Source organism: Euphorbia lathyris, chromosome 9, assembly GCF_963576675.1.
Source record: "Euphorbia lathyris chromosome 9, ddEupLath1.1, whole genome shotgun sequence".
Lineage (NCBI taxonomy): Eukaryota > Viridiplantae > Streptophyta > Magnoliopsida > Malpighiales > Euphorbiaceae > Euphorbia > Euphorbia lathyris.
This window is the reverse complement of record NC_088918.1, coordinates 29,999,781-30,005,397: the sequence shown is the minus strand read 5'-3', so window position 1 is coordinate 30,005,397 and position 5,617 is coordinate 29,999,781. Positions and strand designations below refer to the sequence as shown.

At 36.4% G+C, this 5,617-nt stretch overlaps 1 long non-coding RNA gene across 1 annotated transcript; it reads right to left on the bottom strand.

Moving 5' to 3' along the window:
• Positions 1 to 3,469: 3,469 nt before the first annotated feature.
• LOC136206952 (uncharacterized) lies at positions 3,470 to 5,355 on the bottom strand. Its single transcript, XR_010676486.1, has 3 exons — positions 4,863 to 5,355; positions 4,280 to 4,342; positions 3,470 to 3,630 (listed from the first exon to the last, which is right to left on the bottom strand). It is a non-coding gene; the product is annotated as an uncharacterized lncRNA (long non-coding RNA).
• Between the last annotated feature and the right edge of the window lie 262 nt (positions 5,356 to 5,617).

Sequence of the window (5,617 nt, the reverse complement as noted above, 5' to 3'; positions counted from 1 at the left end):
CAGCTACAAACTCAGTCTATGCAACCTCTGCTGAGGTTCATCAACTCTTTACCCAGTTAAGTTCTGAGCTGACCGGAGCTCGTGAATTAATCTCCTCCACCTCCTAGTGTTCCATTGAGCAAATTAGTGAAGCTGTTCGCCTACTCAACTTGAGTAAAGAAGAAATGGATACTGATCAAGTAAAGACAAATGAGATTCTACAGTACTCTCAAGCCACACTTAAGCATGTCCGGCATACCAATGCTCAACGTCAGTTCTATGATGCTGCGTTGCTCAAAATGTACCATCAATCTTATGCCAAGATGTCAGAATCTATAACTTGGATCGGGAAATCACAGGAGTATCTCTTGAGCATGCTAAGTGCTAATATTAGGATCCCGGCTACCACTCTGGACGATGGCATGGCAGTCTTCGATGGTCTTCGGGAGAGTACGAGTCAACTCCAAGCATACTCAGCCAAACTAACTTGTGCTGTTCTTCGCGAGACATTTATTCCTCCATCTTCTGATGATGGCAAAACGGGGGAAAAAGAAAAGCAAGCTGCTGGAACTCGGCAGAAAACAGGGGAGGCATCTAGTTCCGCAACTCAGGTTCAGCAACAAAGAAACGCCAAAGGCAAAGGATTAGCTAATCAAACTCAAGTCAACAGAAACAAATAGATTGACTAGTCTTAGTACTTGACTTGTAATTTTATCTGGCGTGTTCTATTTTGTTAATGCTGACCATCTATATATTTATGCATCTTTTATTCAAATTGACAAATCTTATGTGATGCTTACTTACTTATTGTGCTTTGTGCTGATCTGTCTTAAATGAACAAACAAACAAAATTAAAAAGGACCATACTCAGTACACATTAGCTCTGATACATCCTATCATAACTCTGATACCTAAACTGACTATGTATCAAACTGAGTAAACATATGTGTCAAGTATTGAACTCTTCTGAAAGCTGACCTAGGCTCATCTGAATTAGATCTTGGAAGGTCTAGAATTGAACTAAGTTAGTATAGGCATGTCTTAATTTCACTCGATTAAATCTTAGAAGGTTTAGAGTTAAGTTAAGTCAATAGATGCAACCCTTACGGGGGGAGTAACTTCAGAAGTATAAAAAGAATTTCAATCATGGGGAATCTCAATGCTGAGTTCCAAAATTAAATATTTTGCCAACATCAAAATGGTGGAGTTTGTTGAAACACCTTTCCACATGATTTTGATTTGACAAAATTATTTAAGTTAATCCATGATTAAGGGGCAATTAAATTTAAGTGCTTTGATTTAATTGTACTAATATGTTTGTTCAATGTTGAGTATAAGTATAAATGAAAACAGAAATAAAAAGTAAGACATGACGAAGTCAGTATGAGAACACAGCACAAGCTAAGTAGAGTGCAACTCAGCATAATGAAAGAAAAGTCATCTTCAGAACAAATGCTTAAAGATGAAGCTGACCAAAGAAGCTGAGTGGAACGCAACTCAGTATCAAAGAAGAGAAGTCTTCCTCTAAACTAAAGCTTGCAGACGAAGCTGACCACGGAAGCTGAGTAAGATTATGACACAGAAACAAAGAACAAAAGCAACGTCAATAAAATCAAGTTGAGTGTTCGTCAGGACATCACGATTGGTCCGTTTGCTAAAAGACAAGATCCGACATCTGTCTGCACCAATAACAGAAGCCTTGGAATTACGCACAGAGTCAATTTTGAGGTGCATGGGTCAACTGTCCGTTAGCTAAAACACGAACTGGCACTAGAAGACGAACCTGCGGAAAGAAGACAAGCCTGACGCCTGCTAATTTCAGACGACAGGATTGGCCTGCAAATCTGAAGCTGACCAGAACAATGACGCAAGAAAGAGCCGTTTGAATTCAACGGATAGATCCAGATTCAAATGATTGAGACTTCAGATTTCAACTATAAAAGGACAAGTCCATCACTTGGACAAATTGCCGATTGCTGAAAAACAAAAGAGAAAAAAAAGTATATACATACAAAGCACATTCAAACAAGAAAAAGATCTTACACCAAATTTCTATCTCTGTGTAAAAGCTAGATTGATTTTGTAATCATCTAAAGTGTTCTTCATCTAGAAAGAACAAGTTTGTATCAATTGTAAAAATTGAGAGAGTGGTGCTGAGTACTCAGCGGTAGAGAAATCTAGGTATTCAGTTATAGCATTTAGTAGGAGTTGAGTAGACGAATAGAGGAAGGTACTTTTGCATATTCAACTGCCTTGTAAACGGTCTGTGCTCTACCTTTAAAGAGCTCAGTATTGGATTGAAAAATCCCGGAGGGACTCTGGGGACTGGACCTAGGCGGAGAGGCCGAACCAGGATAAGTCGTGCTGAGTAATTTCTAACTCTCTCTCAATATATCTATATATGTGTTGCTTGATTAAATCGCTCAGGATATAAATTGTAAAAGCTGACACTGAGTAATCTTGGTGCTGAGTTGGAAGCTGACCTCAAGTGTTAATTTCCAACTCACAAGTAAAACAGTTCTAGTCAGCATCTGACTAAAGTTGTCTTACATCTCTCGGCTGTGCTGACCTAAACTAAGTTAAGTAACTTAAAGAATTGATTACGTCAGCATAATTAAGCGAAAAAGTTACATTAGTTCCTAACCCCCCCTTGGAACTAATCACACGGGACCAACAAATAGTTGTGTGTGTGCTACGAAGGTTAACAGATGATCAATATGGTTAATAAGTTCTAGGTTCGTTAGAGATATGAAAGAAAACAAACCAAATTATGGATATATGTGTCGCACTTTAGGAGTTGAGGGCAAAATGAGATAAGCTTTAATGTAAGGCATTGAAGTCACAATTCATAAGAAAATATAATAGCAGTTCGGTAGGCCGAAGTTTGAGGAGAAATGTAATACTAATAGAACAGATGAAGGACAATGAAAAATAACTGATTGAATTTTAAATCGTCGACATTTCTAGAGAAAATTATTTCTCCTTGCCGAACTTGTTGGTTCAAATGAGATTCCACTTATTTAGTCCTCTAGTTCATTTGCCTTCTAAATCTACATCTACATCTTTGAGGAGGTAGTTGGGGTAATAAATCATTACACTTTTTGCGAACAAAATCTCATAATCAAGATCACGTGTAATTAGTTCATTTACTAGTTCGGTTTAAACTAATTTAGATATCGATTGCCTCATTATGTGAATTTATAAGGAAGGATTAGAAAATAACAGACTCTTACGGTACGCTAAACTCTAGTTATAAGAAGACCGCCAAAGACGAATTCGAAACCTATTTCCGCAGTATCCGTATTTTCTATCATCCTAGGTCATACAATCTCTAACCTAAGCTCTGATACCAACTTTGTCAAGACCCATCCCACGGACCGTGACCGGCGCTAGGGAACGGGTAAGCTTAAGCTACCGGAACCCGTAGCAAGCCTAAATGAACTTAGCTAATCAATTACATAATTTTATTTTTAAATAAAATATTTAAAAGTATTAAACATTAAGTCATTGCCCAATATAATTTAATAAATACTCGTACATCTGGTACCGCGGTCTAGAATTAAAATTTTATATTAGCTAGAAGGATTATACAAATAAAGATAAATGTGCCGCCCGGAAGAAGATATTGGGCTGCAAGAGACTTCTAGTCACCTGAAAAATTAAAGGAGTCAAACCTCCCATAGTGAATTAATTATATGCAATGCATGAGTAATTTAACATTTATGTCACACACAATAATAATAATTATTATATATATAATATAAGTAGGCACACAATATGCTTTTCATAAAATTGTCTTGTAAATAAATAGATAAGTGGTTTAATACGTGTTGGACCCTAAACCTCAATACACAGTCTAATAATCCACCAATAATCACCATATCACTTTTATCCAATAACTGGGGGACCGAGAATAACTCAACCGACCACACGTCCAGTTAGCTAGAGGACCGAGAATAACTCAACCGATTCCGTACCCAGCCTCACTTAAAATCCAAAATCCACATATCATATAGCCCGAGAATATCTCAATCGAGCTTATCCATATATCACAACATTAACAATATTAGTATCATCACTATCCAATAACCCGATACTACCTGTGCGCACAAGGTCCTGATGCCGCTCACCAGGAAGCATGTCCATAACACGTATTTATCCACAAATAATTACGTATAAATTATTATAAACAATAAGACACTTTTATAAGTAAAATTAATACTTTACTTGGAATATCATGAAATCATTTATTATGAATGCAAATGCTAAATTAAAAATGCATAACATATAATTAACTCACTGGTGACTCCTAGCTGACAGTCCTAGCTCTCTGGTGGAGCTCCTCCTCCTATCGGATGTGTATCTAAAAGGTACAGAATATATTTAGAATCTATCTATGTTTAGAAAATATAATATTTGAATTAATTAATTGTGTTTTACGGAGATTCTATCAAAAATTCGGCAGAATCTCCTCTGTAATATGGACATTCCCCTAGTATTAACTAGGTCAACCCTGTAATAAAATACACTTCTATATTCGAAAATATCCAAAGTCCAAACCGGGACTCCATAGACTGCAATTTATCAACCCGGTTGGACATCAATCATCCGACAATTTCATAATTAATTATACATTATCAAACTAATTCATCATTAATAAAATCTCAACTTATAATTATGAAATTTATGTAATTTAGACTCTAAATATAAATCTTCTACCATAAACAACATAATTTTCTTAACCTCTAATTAACAAATTCACTTTTATAATTTATAGAGGCCAAACAATACATAATTTGATGATGGTCCAAGAATTAAAGTTGCTTTAAAGACTATTTAGAGTGTTCCGAAATAAAAAGGAAAATTTTCTGTCAACTTCATACCTCACCGGAGCCGGTCACCGGAATCCGTCGGTCGGGAAACTCGAGTTTAACAAATGAAGAAACCGGTTATGTCACCTTACTCCTTATACTATCATTGACCTTGAAACACCTTTGAAACGTCTAATTTACCGGAAAAGTTGAAAATTGGAGAAGATTGTCGGTTTCCGGTGAGTCTCCGATCAACGGAAAATCACCCTTGCATGCCTCAATTACCGACCTACCCAAAGGTTTTCAGACCTTTTGAGTCCGTTTTTGGGGTCAGAATCGCGAAAATAAGAGCAGAAAATGAAGAAATAGGAGGGGCAGCCAAAGTGACGAATATTCTTCCCTTGACTGCTCTTGAAACACATAAAATCACTTCCTAAAACTTACACAAACTTGAACTACATGATGAGAGCTTCGTTTCGGTATATGGAACGCAGAAAACAGTTAAGAATTGAGGGAGTTATGGTGATTTGAAGATTGAAGGTGGATGAACTTGAGTTCAAGGAGGAAGAAGAGGAAGTCTGCGATTTATGTAGACAATTCTTCCTTAATATTGGATAAAATGCTACTCAGTCCCTCCTTGGTTAAAAATATAAAACTTATTACCCAAAACTAATTGTAACTTTATAATTTAGCTTCTAATTAAATCTTAATTTAGTTAAATTAAGCTTCAAACTTAGATTCAATAATATCGGGTATTACAGTATTGGCCAAGCCCATCCACACCCTTAACAAGGCTATTTTTAAAGCCTTTGGTTGGAAAACTCACC